This window comes from Rutidosis leptorrhynchoides, chromosome 4 (genome assembly GCF_046630445.1).
Source record: "Rutidosis leptorrhynchoides isolate AG116_Rl617_1_P2 chromosome 4, CSIRO_AGI_Rlap_v1, whole genome shotgun sequence".
Lineage (NCBI taxonomy): Eukaryota > Viridiplantae > Streptophyta > Magnoliopsida > Asterales > Asteraceae > Rutidosis > Rutidosis leptorrhynchoides.
In genome coordinates this window covers 520,591,239-520,605,875 of record NC_092336.1, presented here as the reverse complement: position 1 = coordinate 520,605,875, position 14,637 = coordinate 520,591,239, and the positions used below count along the sequence as shown (strand labels likewise).

The 14,637-nt window shown below is 33.0% G+C and overlaps 1 non-coding gene across 1 annotated transcript; it reads right to left on the bottom strand.

Moving 5' to 3' along the window:
• Window positions 1-8,973: 8,973 nt before the first annotated feature.
• On the bottom strand, window positions 8,974-9,080 carry LOC139845869 (small nucleolar RNA R71). The gene has a single exon (XR_011758623.1). It is a non-coding gene; the product is annotated as a small nucleolar RNA R71 (small nucleolar RNA).
• Window positions 9,081-14,637: the final 5,557 nt, after the last annotated feature.

Below are 14,637 nucleotides of genomic sequence, written 5' to 3'. Positions count from 1 at the left end.
ATAGACACGTATACAATGTTTCGACCTATCATGTCGACACATCTATATATATTTCGGAACAACCATAGACACTCTATATGTGAATGTTGGAGTTAGCTATACAGGGTTGAGGTTGATTCCAAAATATATATAGTTTGAGTTATGATCAATACTGAGATACGTATACACTGGGTCGTAGATTGATTCAAGATAATATTTACCGATTTATTTCTGTACATCTAACTGTGGACAACTAGTTGTAGGTTACTAACGAGGACAGCTGACTTAATAAACTTAAAACATCAAAATATATTAAAAGTGTTGTAAATATATTTTGAACATACTTTGATATATATGTATATATTATTATAGGTTCGTGAATCAACCAGTGGCCAAGTCTTACTTCCCGACGAAGTAAAAATCTGTGAAAGTGAGTTATAGTCCCACTTTTAAAATCTAATATTTTTGGGATGAGAATACATGCAGGTTTTATAAATGATTTACAAAATAGATACAAGTACGTGAAACTACATTCTATGGTTGAATTATCAAAATCGAATATGCCCCTTTTTATTAAGTCTGGTAATCTAAGAATTAGGGAACAGACACCCTAATTGACGCGAATCCTAAAGATAGATCTATTGGGCCTAACAAACCCCATCCAAAGTACCGGATGCTTTAGTACTTCGAAATTTATATCATATCCGAAGGGTGTCCCGGAATGATGGGGATATTCTTATATATGCATCTTGTTAATGTCGGTTACCAGGTGTTCACCATATGAATGATTTTTATCTCTATGTATGGGATGTGTATTGAAATATGAAATCTTGTGGTCTATTATTATGATTTTATTTATACAGGTTAAACCTATAACTCACCAACATTTTTGTTGACGTTTTAAGCATATTTATTCTCAGGTGATTATTAAGAGCTTCCACTGTCGCATACTTAAATAAGGATGAGATTTGGAGTCCATGCTTGTATGATATTGTGTAAAAACTGCATTCAAGAAACTTATTTTGTTGTAACATATTTGTATTGTAAACCATTATGTAATGGTCGTGTGTAAACAGGATATTTTAGATTATCATTATTTGATAATCTACGTAAAGCTTTTTAAAACTTTTATCTATGAAATAAAGGTTATGGTTTGTTTTAAAAATGAATGCAGTCTTTGAAAAACGTCTCATATAAAAACCTCGCAACGAAATCAATTAATATGGAACGTTTTTAATCAATAAGAATGGGACATTTCAAAACTAGTTGACTAGGTCAACTAGTCAACCCACTCTTTCCACCATTCATTTTCATTTTCACCTCCTCATCTCTTTCTCTCTTTTCTCTACTTCCATTTTTGAACTCAAACACCCAAATCATTCATTCATCATCTAAATTCGATCTAGGAGGCTTACAACAAAACAAATTACATATTCGTGATCCTCTCATCATCCTCTATATTTTGGTACCAATTTCATCTCGTTTGGGTAACATTTCTAAAACTCTAGATTTCTCTAATTCGTGTTTTTGACTTGAAATGGTGTTAGTTAGTGTCTATGGCTCGTGTCTAGCATTAATATATGAATTATTTGCTCGATCTTGTTGTTTTGCATAAACTAGCATGAACTTGAAATGGATGTGCTTAATCTTGAATTTTGGATGATTAAATGTTGTTTTAATGTTAAAGTTCATGTATTAAATGTGTTACTAGCATCATTAGTGAAATGTCCCGTTCATATTCATTATAAACGTTCCATATTAATTGATTTCGTCGCGAGGTTTTGACCTCTATATGAGACGTTTTTCAAAGACTGCATTCATTTTTAAAACAACCATAACCTTTATTTTATCGATAAAGGTTTAAAAGCATTACGTAGATTATCAAATAATGATAATCTAAAATATACCGTTTACACACGACCATTACATAATATATTACATCAAAAATAAGTTTCTTGAATGCAGTTTTTTTACATAATATCATACAAGCATGGACTCCAAATCTTGTCCTTATTTTAGTATGCAACAGCAGAAACTCTTAATAATCACCTGAGAATAAACATGCTTAAAATGTCAACAAAAATGTTGGTGAGTTATTGGTTTAACCTATATATTATCAAATCATAGTAATAGACCACAAGATTTCATATTTCAATATACATCCCATACATAGAGATAAAAATCATTCATATGGTGAACACCTGGTAACCGAAATTAACAAGATGCATATAGAATATCCCCATCATTCCGGGACACCCATCGGACATGATAAAATCGAAGTACTAAAGCATTCCAAATTCCAAAATGGGGCTTGTTGGGCCCGATAGATCTATCTTTAGGATTCGCATTAATTTGGGGGTCTGTTCCCAAATTCTTAGGCTACCAAGCTAAAAATGGGCATATTCGGCTTCGATCATTCACCCATATAATGTAGTTTCATTTACTTTTGTCTATTTCGTAAAAAATTTATAAAATTACATGTATTCTCATCCCAAAATATTAGATTTTTAAAAGTGGGACTATAACTCACTTTCACAGATTTTTACTTCGTCGGGAAGTAAGACTTGGCCGCTGGTCGATTCACGAACCTATAACAAATATGTACATATATATCAAAGTATGTTCAAAATATATTTACAACATTTTTAATGCGTTTTACTGTTTTAAGTTTATTAAGTCAGCTGTCCTCGTTAGTAACCTACATCTAGTTGTCCATAGTTAGATGTACAGAAATAAATCGATATATTATCTTGAAACAATCCACAATCCAGTGTATACATGTCTCAGGCTAGATCACAACTCAAAGTATATATATTTTTGGAATCAACCTCAACCCTGTATAGCTAACTCCAACATTACTGCATATAGAGTGTCTATGGTTGTTCCAAATAATATATATAGATGGGTCGATATGATATGTCAAAATATTTGCATACGTGTCTATGGTATCCCAAGATTACATAATATATTAGAATACATGTATAATACAATATAAGTTAGCTAGGATATGATTAATATAGATTTGTTACCAATTTTCACGTAGCTACAACAAGCAAAAATATCCAATATTGTTTTACCCAAAACTTCTTCGTTTTAAATTCGTTTTGAGTTTTTCAAGTTGCTATGGTTTCATATTGAACTTAAGTTTATGAATCTAAACAGAAAAAGTATAAGTTTATAGTCAGAAATACAGGTTACAAGTGGTTTATATAAAGGTAGTCATCTCAATCGAAAGAACGACGTCTAGATGAGCATTTTGGAAAACATACTTCCACTTTGAGTTTAACCATGATTTTTGGATATAGTTTCATGTTCATAAGAAAAATCATTTTCCCAAAAGAACAACTTTTAAATCAAAGTTTATCATAGTTTTTAATTAACTAACCCAAAACAGCCCGCGGTGTTACTACGACGGCGTATATCCGGTTTTACGGTGTTTTTCGTGTTTTCCGGTTTTAAATCATTAAGTTAGCATATCATATAGATATAGAACATGTGTTTAGTTGATTTTAAAAGTCAATTTAGAAGGATTAACTTTTGTTTGTGAACAAGTTTAGAATTAACTAAACTATGTTCTAGTGATTACGAGTTTATACCTTCGAATAAGATAGTTTTATATATATGAATCGAATGATGTTATGAACATCATTACTACCTCAAGTTTAGTAGGTAAACCTACTAGAAGTGACAAGAAATGATCTAGCTTCAAAGGAGCTTGGATGGCTTGAATGTTCTTGAATTAGGATCATGACACAAAACAAGTTCAAGTAAGATTTTTACTCGAATTAAGATAGTTTATAGTTATAGAAATTGAATCAAAGTTTGAATATGAATATTACCTTGAATAAGAAAGATAACCTACTATAAATAACAAAGGTTTCTTGATCTTAGATGATTACTTGGAATGGATTAGAAAGCTTGGAAGTAAACTAGTAAACTTGAAAGGATTTTTGAAGTGTTCTTGAAGTGTTCTTCCTAAGATGATTATAGCTTGATTCTTGAAGTAATTTTTGATGAAAATGATGATTAGCTACTGGAAAAATTCATTCAATAGTGTGTGTGTGTGTGTTGAGAGAGAATTAGAAAGAGAATTGGAAGTGAAATGGAGTGAATGATGAGTGGTAAGTGGTGAGTGGGGTTAAAAGGAGTTCTAGTTAGTTGACTAGTTCATGGTAGATGTTAAAATTGATTATTCATGCATGACCTAACCAAGAGTGGAATCCCATGCTAGTTCCTATTGGTATATACCCATAGTAAGTACGTCTAGTAGCTGTGTATAATACGGGTATGAATACGACTAGAATTCTTGATGAAAAAAGAATGGGAATGTAACTGTAACCATTTTCGTTAAGTATGAGTGTTTTGATATATGTCTTGAAGTCTTCCAAAAGTATATTAATACATCTAAATACACTACATGTATATACATTTTAACTGAGTCGTTAAGTCATCGTTAGTCGTTACATGTAAGTGTTGTTTTGAAACCTTTAAGTTAACGATCTCATTTAATGTTGTTAACCTATTGTTTATTATATCTAATGAGATGTTAAATTATTATATTATCATGACATTATGATATATTAATATATCTTAATATGATATATATACATTTAAATGTCGTTACAACGATAATCGTTACATATATGCCTCGTTCGAAATCCTTAAGTTAGTAGTCTTGTTTTTACATATGTAGTTCATTGTTAATATACTTAATGATATGTTTAATTATCATAATACCATGTTAACTATATATATATATATATATATATATATATATATATATATATATATATATATATATATATATATATATATATATATATATATATATATATCCATATATATGACATCATATAGTTTTTACAAGTTTTAACGTTCGTGAATCACCGGTCAACTTGGGTGGTCAATTGTCTATATAAAACCTATTTCAATTAATCAAGTCTTAACAAGTTTGATTGCTTAACATGTTGGAAACACTTAATCATATAAATATCAATTTCATTTAATATATATAAACATGGAAAAGTTTGGGTCACTACAATTAGCTTCATTTTGATGTGTAGGTTGATTTAGAAAAAGCTTCATTTACAAAATGATTGAATTCATGATTTTGATTAGGGTTTGATGAACTTTGAAATAAACTTTTGATGCATTGAACACTATGAAATTTTGTTAGTAAGTGTTTAATTATATTGTATGTTTAATTACCTTCGAAACGGCATATCATATGTGTGGATTGGATTCCCGAGTCAAGAAATGTATTTTATGAACTTGAAACTTTGATTTTGAACATTTAACGATCATTCGACAAGGTTTTTGTTTTTGTAAATGATAAACTTGATTGATGAAAAGTGTTTAGTTGTATTCCTCGTCAAAATACCTTTCCAACGATATAAGATACGTGTTTTGTATGTTTACGGTTCATAAGTTATGGTTGTTTGAAGTTGAATTCGTCTAAGTGTTAAACTGCCCCAGAATTGCTGAACCAGACACAGATGCGGTGCATCTGCCTTGGATGCGGCGCATCTGAGGCAGACTGCCCAAAAATGTCCGTTTTCTTTTAATTCTAGCTATGCTACGCACCCCCGATTGACATGAAACTTGGCCAACATGCTCATATATGATTTCTAAGCTTAGGGAAATAGTTCGGGACCCGACCCGAACGTTTTGACTTTTTCATTGACTTTGACCAAGTTTGACTTTTAGTCAAACTTAACCAAACACTTATGCAATCATTCTAATGTACCTTTATACTTGATTCTTGCATGAAACTTGACAACGCGATTCACATGCTATACTATTCGAGTCATAACGAGCCATAGGACTAATTGAACACATTTCGCCCGACCTTGTGTCGTAACCGGTTAATTGATACAACTTACTTGTTTAGGTTAAGGCTAAACAACTTTCATGCACATGTTTACTTTGTGAAGTACATTTATACTCGTGCACTCGAGGTGAGATCATAGTCTCACCTTTTCAATAACTTTTATACTTTTAAATCGTGGGCTGAGAAACATATACTTTGTATACATTTTATACGGTTTATACTCTTATACTTTAAACACAAATACGAAAGCAAAGATACGTACGAGTTAGAACAAAAATCCTCAAGTCCAATTATCATCAGTTACACTTGTAGGGTGTAAGCGTGAATTTATGTTGTGTGGCCATACGGGTTTTACGAACCCTCATTCGGACGGTTCGCTACCGTTAACAGATGAAATATAATTTTATCGGAATAGTGTAGGTTCTAACACTATATGCAGAGGTAAGATTCAGTTAAGCTTTGATAATTGGATACTAGTGATACAAACACATCTTTTGAGATGTATACGCTTGATAATCGGTTTATACAAAATCTTGTGGTTCAAAAACATACTTTACAAATACACCTATGATTTCAACAACGTTTTTCGTTGACAGTTTTCTATATGTTTCTCAGGTTCATGAATGGTTATTTGATACATGCTTTCGCGTACACTCATACTTGCTTGGAGTCAAGCATACATGCATACATTCTGATTTCTTGCTTGGGGTCAAGCATACATGCGCACACTTTGATATACTTGCTTGGGGTCAAGCATACATACTTATGCTATTTATAGCAACCGTGATTTTAAACTAATTATGTCGCAAGTTATTTCATTTATACTTTATACTTTTGTAAACTTAAACTTGTTGTCGAACCGTTTGGTAAACTAAACTTTGTAAGTCTTGTACGTTTCAAATGAATGCGACATAATTTTGGTCAAACGCGTCTCATATAGGGACTATGACCACGCAACGGGACCTAAGTTAACGGCGCCGTCAATGGCGATTTTTTCGGGTCGTTACAAAACTCAGCTAGCTCCATGTGGAACGAACCGGACTTACTAAAAACTTCACTACTCTACGATTAGGTACACTGCCTATAAGTGTTGTAGCAAGGTTTAGGTATATCCATTCAATAAATAAATAAATAAATAACTTGTGTAAAATTGTATCGTATTTAATAGTATTTCGTAGTAAAATTAATAGTATTATATACTACCCCTCGCACACATCAAGTATTTTTAGTTCCGCTGCCGGGGACGCCATAGAACTCTATAAAAAAATATATTAGTTTTTAAGCTATTTTTGTAAAACAAATACATAAGTTTTAAAATTATAAAAACATAAAAAAAAATTTCTATATTTTTAAGTGTTTAAATTAAAAAGTTTATATTTTTTTTATTATTTCTTTTGTTAAAAATTAAAATTAAAACTAATAAGTAATATTTTATAAAACTAATAAGTTTATATTTATATTTTATATATATTAAACTCAGAAAAAAAAGTATACGGGCCGAGTACTGTAGCAGCCCAATCAATCCGTCCTGGTAACCAACTCCATGCGAACGCATAAAAATCCTACTCACAATCCATGCGATCGCATGGATTGATTTGACAGCCCAGGTACCTTAGCCGACAGAATTAGGGTTACGTTTATTAATAATTATTATTAATAATTAATTATTAATTAGGGTTTTAGTTATTAAATTAATTTTTAGTTCTAGTTTTAATAATTAATTTGTATTTTTAAGTTTTAATTAGTTATATTAATATATAAATTAATACTTTTATAAAATAATAATATAAAAATAATATTTTTATAAAATTGTAATTTTATCATTTTTTTAGTATTTTTATAAATTGTATATTTTTATCGTTTATTCGTATATTGTATATTTTTCGTTCGTAATTAGTTTTAAGTTATAGTTTTTGTCATAGTTCTTTTATATTTCTAGATCTTTAGGCTTTGCCGTAAAATCCCTTAAGTGCTTTTTCTTTAGATTAAGATTTAGGCGCTTTAAAATTTTACGACGTCACTTATCGCTTTAATATTTAATAGATTTTAGTGCATATTTAAGTTATTGCCGTTTTGGATATAGAATTCCTTTAAGCTTTAATATTTTTAGACGCAAGATTTAGTTTGTTTTTTGACGCTTATTTTTCGACGTTTTTCGACGCACTCTTCTTCTTTCTCATTTCTACGCTCTAGTTTTTAGGACATAGAAATTTCTATATCTTCTTCAAAATTTCGAAAACAAAATTATTTTAAGTGGTTAAATTGATAGACATCCAAAATTTTCTGGTTCGTAGTAATAGTTGGATTTGTTAGTGGCGAGTTGTGGGCTTCCGATTTAAAGGATCCTGGCTACCTGCTGCATCTATTGGCTATTCGAAACGTGGGCAAAATCAGAAAAGTCTATTAATTTGATAACTTATATAATTTTTTATTTTTTTTATAACTAATAGGATATTCAGTGAATGCGCCGAGCAAAACGTTCACCACCTTTCATACGTTCACCACCTGTAACTCGATCAAGACATCTAGCCAATATTGTCGCCGTTGATTTTTCTTTAGAATCGTCATCTAGTCGACCAAGTACTCCAATTCAAATTTCCGATAATCCATTTTTTGAACCTGGTCTCACAATTGAGAACCCGGAGGATATTCAAGGACAATTCAGAGATCCTGAACCACTAATCATTCCTCCTGAACCACAAATTACTCAACCAGAGATTGTCGAAGAAGAAACCATTAAATCAGAATCCTCTAGTGATTCAGATTCAATAAATTCAATCATGGAAAATCAGGAACCTCTAAGTAAGGAAGATCGAATGAGAACTATAGGCACTGACCAAGTTCACGCAATTACTCAACCAGACATTAATGCACCAGATTATGAAATCAAAGGACAAATCTTACACATGGTAACTAATCAATGCCAATTTAGTGGTACGCCGAAGGAAGATCCAAACGAACATCTTCGAACCTTTAATAGGATCTTTACTTTATTTAAAATCAGAGAAGTTGAGGATGAAAATATCTATCTCATGTTATTTCCCTGGACTTTAAAGGAAGAAGCCAAAGATTGGTTAGAATCGTTACCTGAAGGGGCGATTGATACATGGGATGTTTTAGTTGAGAAATTTCTTAAAAGATTCTTTCCGGCATCTAAAGCCGTGAGACTTCAAGGAGAAATTGTTACGTTCACACAAAAGCCAAACGAAACTTTATATGAAGCATGGACAAGATTTGGAAAGTTGTTGAGAGGATGTCCTCAACATGGTTTAGACACTTATCAAATAGTACAAATATTCTACCAAGGATGAGACATTACTACACGAAAAGACATCGACATAGCAGCTGGTGGTTCCATTATGAAGAAAACCGCAACTGAAGCTTACAAAATTATTGATAACACAGCCTTCCACTCACATGAGTGGCATCAAGAAAAAGACATCGTTATATCATCTAAAGCGGCTAGAGCCGATTCTAGCCATGACTTTGATTCCATTTCCTCAAAGTTAGACGCTTTCGAGAGACGAATGGAAAAGATGACTAAAGATATTCACGTAATTCGAATTAGTTGTGAGCAGTGTGGAGGACCACATTTGACAAAAGATTGTCTCAGTATTGAACAAACAATGGAACAAAGAGAGAATGTTTCATACATGAACCAAAGACCTGGAAATAATTATCAGAATAATTATCAACCGCCAAGACCAAACTACAATCAAAATTAGAATTATAATCGAAATGTTCCATACAACAACCAACAAGGTCCTAGCAATCAACAAGTATCTAACAATACTTACAACCAGCAAAGACCTATTTTTCCAAATAAACCACCACAAACCGATGATAAAAAGCCAAATTTAGAAGATATGATGTCGAAGCTAGTTGAATCTCAAACGCAGTTTTTCACATCTCAGAAACAAACCAATGAACAAAATACTCAAGCATTTAGAAATCAACAAGCTTCTATCCAAAATCTGGAACAAGAAGTAAGTAACCTAGCAAGGTTAATAGGTGAAAGAAAACCGGGGAGTCTACCTAGCGATACAAATGCTAACCCCCGGAATGAAACAGCTAAAGCCATTACCACAAGAAGTGGTATTACACTTAAACCATCTGAAATACCTGTAATTTCTGATGACTCTATTCCTACTACACAGGCACCACAGCCTGAGCCAGAGAAGGAATCAGAACCAGTAGTTGAAAAGGTTAATGAAGATAACACAGTTAAGGCAAAGCCTTATGTTAAACCATACCAACCACCGCTTCCTTACCCAAGTAAAATGAGAAAAGAATGACTTGAAGCCGAGCAATCCAAATTTTTGGATATGTTTAAACAAATAAATGTCAATATTCCTTTCATTGATGTGATTTCAGAAATGCCAAGATATGCTAAATTCTTGAAAGATCTAATCACAAATAGAAAGAAAATGGAAGAACTCTCGGCTGTTACAATGAATGCTAATTGTTCTGCAGTGCTGTTAAATAAACTACCAAAAAAATTATCAGATCCAGGAAATTTCACAATTCCATGTTTTCTGGGTAGTCTTAGTTCAATAGAAGCATTGGCAGACTTAGGTGCTAGTATAAATCTAATGTCATATTCACTATACGCTAAACTAGACCTTGGAGAATTGAAACCAATAAGAATAAGCATACAACTAGCTGATCGATCAGTAAAATATCCTATAGGGATAATGGAAAACATGCTAGTTAAAGTTGGTACTTTAGTATTTCCAGTAGTTTTTGTTATTCTGGACATGGAAGAAGATTCGCGAGTTCCTCTCATATTAGGAAGACCATTCTTAAACATGGCTAAAGCAATAATAGACGTGTTTGGTAAGAAACTGACCCTAAGTATAGAGGACGAGAGTGTTACCTTTTCTGTTGATAGAGCCATGCAACAACCGCAATCTGCAGATGATACATATTATTATATTCAAACTATAGATTCACATGCAAAATTGTTAGAAGAATTTCCAGAATTACAAGGAACAGGAGAATGTTCTTTAGGAGAAGGAATTGAACCAATTGATGAAGCTGAAATGTTAGCTACACTCATGGCTAATGAATATGAACCAACAACAGAAGAACTTCAAATGTTGAAAGAGGAAGACAGATATTGATACAAATTATCGATATAAGAACCACCGATATTAGAGTTAAAGCCACTTCCAAACCATTTGGAATACGTTTATTTACATGGTGAATCTGAATTACCTGTAATAATATCGTCTTCTCTTACTGAAAATAAAAAATCTCGACTCATTTCTGTGTTAAAAGCTCATAAACCAGCTATTGCATGGAAAATTCATGACATTAAAGGCATAAGTCCTTCGTATTGCACACATAAAATCCTTATGGAAGAAGGTCATAAAACATATGTGCAACGCCAACGAAGAGTAAATCCTAATATGCAAGATGTTGTTAAGAAAGAAATAATTAAATTGCTAGATGCAGGTTTAATTTATCCAATCTCTAATAGTCCATGGGTAAGCCCAGTTCAATGCGTACCTAAGAAAGGTGGCATGACTGTCATCACAAATGAAAAAGATGAGCTTATTCCCACTAGGACTGTAACGGGATGGCATGTTTGTATTGATTATAGAAAACTAAATGACGCCACCTGAAAAGATCACTTTCCATTACCTTTCATTGATCAAATGTTGGAAAGGTTAGCTGGGAACAGTTACTATTTTTTTCTTGACGGTTTCTCCGGATACTTTCAAATTCCAATCGCACCCAAGGACCAAGAAAAAACCACCTTCACGTGCCCTTATGATACTTTTACTTACAAACGCATGCCATTTGGACTTTACAACGCCCCTGCAACCTTTCAAAGGTGCATGATGGCAATTTTTCACGACATGATAGAAGAATGCATGGAATTTTTCATGGATGACTTTTCAGTCTTCGGTGATACTTTTGAAACATGTCTAGTTAATCTTGAACGAATGCTTATTAGATGCGAGAAATCAAATCTAGTACTTAATTGGGAGATATGCCATTTCATGGTTAAAGAAGGCATCGTTCTTAGTCATAAAATTTCAAAGGAAGGAATTGAAGTGGATAGAGCAAAAGTAGATGTAATTGCTAAACTTCCACATCCCACCAATGTTAGAGGAGTTAGGAGTTTTTAAGGCATGCCGGTTTTTACCGGCGTTTCATAAAAGATTTTTCTAAAATTGCCACTCCTATGAATAAACTCCTAGAAAAGGATGCTCCATTCATCTTTTCGGATGAATGTATCAAATCTTTTAATATTCTTAAAGAAAAACTCACTAATGCGCCGATCATGATAACTCCAAATTGGAATCTACCATTTGAACTCATGTGCGATGCAAGTGATTTTGCAATGGGAGTCGTTTTAGGACAAAGGATTGAAAAATGATTTCAACCTATTTATTACGCTAGTAAGACGTTACAAGGAGCACAAATGAATTACACAACTACTGAAAAAGAACTCCTTGCTATTATCTTTGCTTTTGACAAATTTCGTTCATATCTCGTTCTAGCTAAAACGGTGGTCTATATCGACCATTCTGCTCTTAGATACCTATTTTCAAAACAAGATGCCAAACCACGATTAATCCGTTGGATCTTACTCTTACAAGAATTCGATATTGAAATCCGAGACAAAAAGGGAGCAGAAAATCTCGCTGCTGATCATCTTTCTCGTCTTGAAAATCCTGAATTAGAAGTTCTAAATGAATCGGCTATACAAGACAACTTTCCTGATGAATATCTATTGAAGATCGATTATAATGAAATTCCATGGTTTGCAGACTATGCAAACTACTTAGTATGTGGATTCCTTGAAAAAGGGTTGTCGTACCAAAAACGAAAGAAATTCTTTACTATTTTTGTGAAGATCCACATTTATTCAAAAGTTGTCCCGATGGAATAATTCGCCGATGTGTATTCGGGGATGAAGCTAGTCAAATCTTAAACCATTGTCACACAGGACCAACTGGAGGGCATTACGGGCCTCAACTCACAGCAAGAAAAGTCTACGATGCTGGATTCTATTGGCCTACAGTTTTGAAAGACGCACACCTTCTCTGTAAATCCTGTGATGCTTGTCATAGGGCCGGAAAAATAAATCAACGTGATGAAATACCACAAAATGTCATTCAAGTATGTGAAGTACTTGACGTTTGGGGTATTGACTTTATGGGTCCATTTCCAAAATCTCATAATAATCTCTACTTTCTCGTTGCCATTGATTATGTATCTAAATGGGCGGAAGCACAAGCTCTCCCAACTAACGACGCACGAGTTGTAGTCAACTTCTTAAAACATCTTTTTGCTAAGTTTGGAACACCGAAAGCTTTAATAAGTGATCGGGGTACTCATTTCTGTAACAATCAACTTGAGAAAGTTCTCAAAAGATATGGAGTAACTCATAAAATCTCAACCACTTATCATCCACAAATGAGTGGACAAGTTGAAAATACCAACCGAGCTTTAAAACGTATTTTAGAGAAAACTGTAGGGTCAAATCCGAAGGAATGGTCCATGAAATTAGAGGATGCACTCTGGGCTTTTAGAACAGCCTACAAAACTCCAATTGGCACCACACCTTTTAAACTCGTTTACGGAAAAGCATGTCACCTTCCAGTAGAAATTGAGCACAAAGCATTCTGGCCTTTGAAGACATGTAATCTTGATTTACATGAAGCCGGACGTCTACGGTTAAGTAAACTAAATGAATTAGAAGAATTAAGACATGATGCATATGAAAATTCGTTAATCTATAAGGAAAGAACGAAGAAATGGCATGATAAAAGAATCAGAAGTTCAAAAGAATTTAAGGAAGGAGACAGAGTTCTTATTTTCAATTCACGATTCAAGCTATTTCCAGGAAAGTTGAAATCAAGATGGTCTGGACCATTCATAGTCAAAAGAGTTTTCCCATACGGAACAATAGAGTTAATAAATTCAAATGGGATTGAATTTAAAGTTAATGGTCACAGAGTTAAACATTATATACATGATCCGATGGAAATTGACAATGAAGTTAATCATAATTTCACCACCCAAGAAAACTCTCAGAATGAAAACATAAATATGTTGTCAACAACATATGAAAAACCAAAATTGAAAGATGGGGAAGCTTCAACTTGGAGTGATGAAGAAGAATTTCTATATAAACCTCCCATTCCAAGAAACGAAGAAAAATGTGAACAAGAAGTTCAAGTAGAAGTGAAAGAACCAAGAAAAGATCACCCAGAAAAGGTTAATAAACCAACTCTAGTTACTAAAGTAGGAGACCCAGGGGAATTTTTCATTTCTTGCTTGCTTAATGATGGGGCTATGTATAATGGGCTCGCAGATTTAGGAGCAAGTGCAAACGTTATGCCTCTTTCGTTATACAAAAGATTAGGTGTGGGTAAATTAAGACCAACCAGAATAGGTGTTCAATTATTTGATCAAACCATTAAATACCCAGTTGGAATAGCCAATAATTTACTTGTTAAAGTGGGAAGTTTGACCTTTGTTGCAAATTTCATAGTTATTAATATGGAGGAAGACTTTGATATTACTCTAATTTTAGGTCACCCATTTTTAGCAACCACCGAGGCATTCTTTGATGTAAGAGAAGGTAGAATGACACTTAGGCATGGTGATAAATCAGTCACCTTTGTGAACCGAAAGTTTAGATCTTCACCAACCAAAACTGTTGAACCAATAAAAAGGCCTAAGTGTGGGGAAGATGAAGCAACACCCAATGATGACCTGATAACAAAGAACCCCATTGTTGATACAAAATTAGATGGACCCGTTTTTAACAGTTCAACGAAGAAACTTTATAAACGGATTCAAGATGC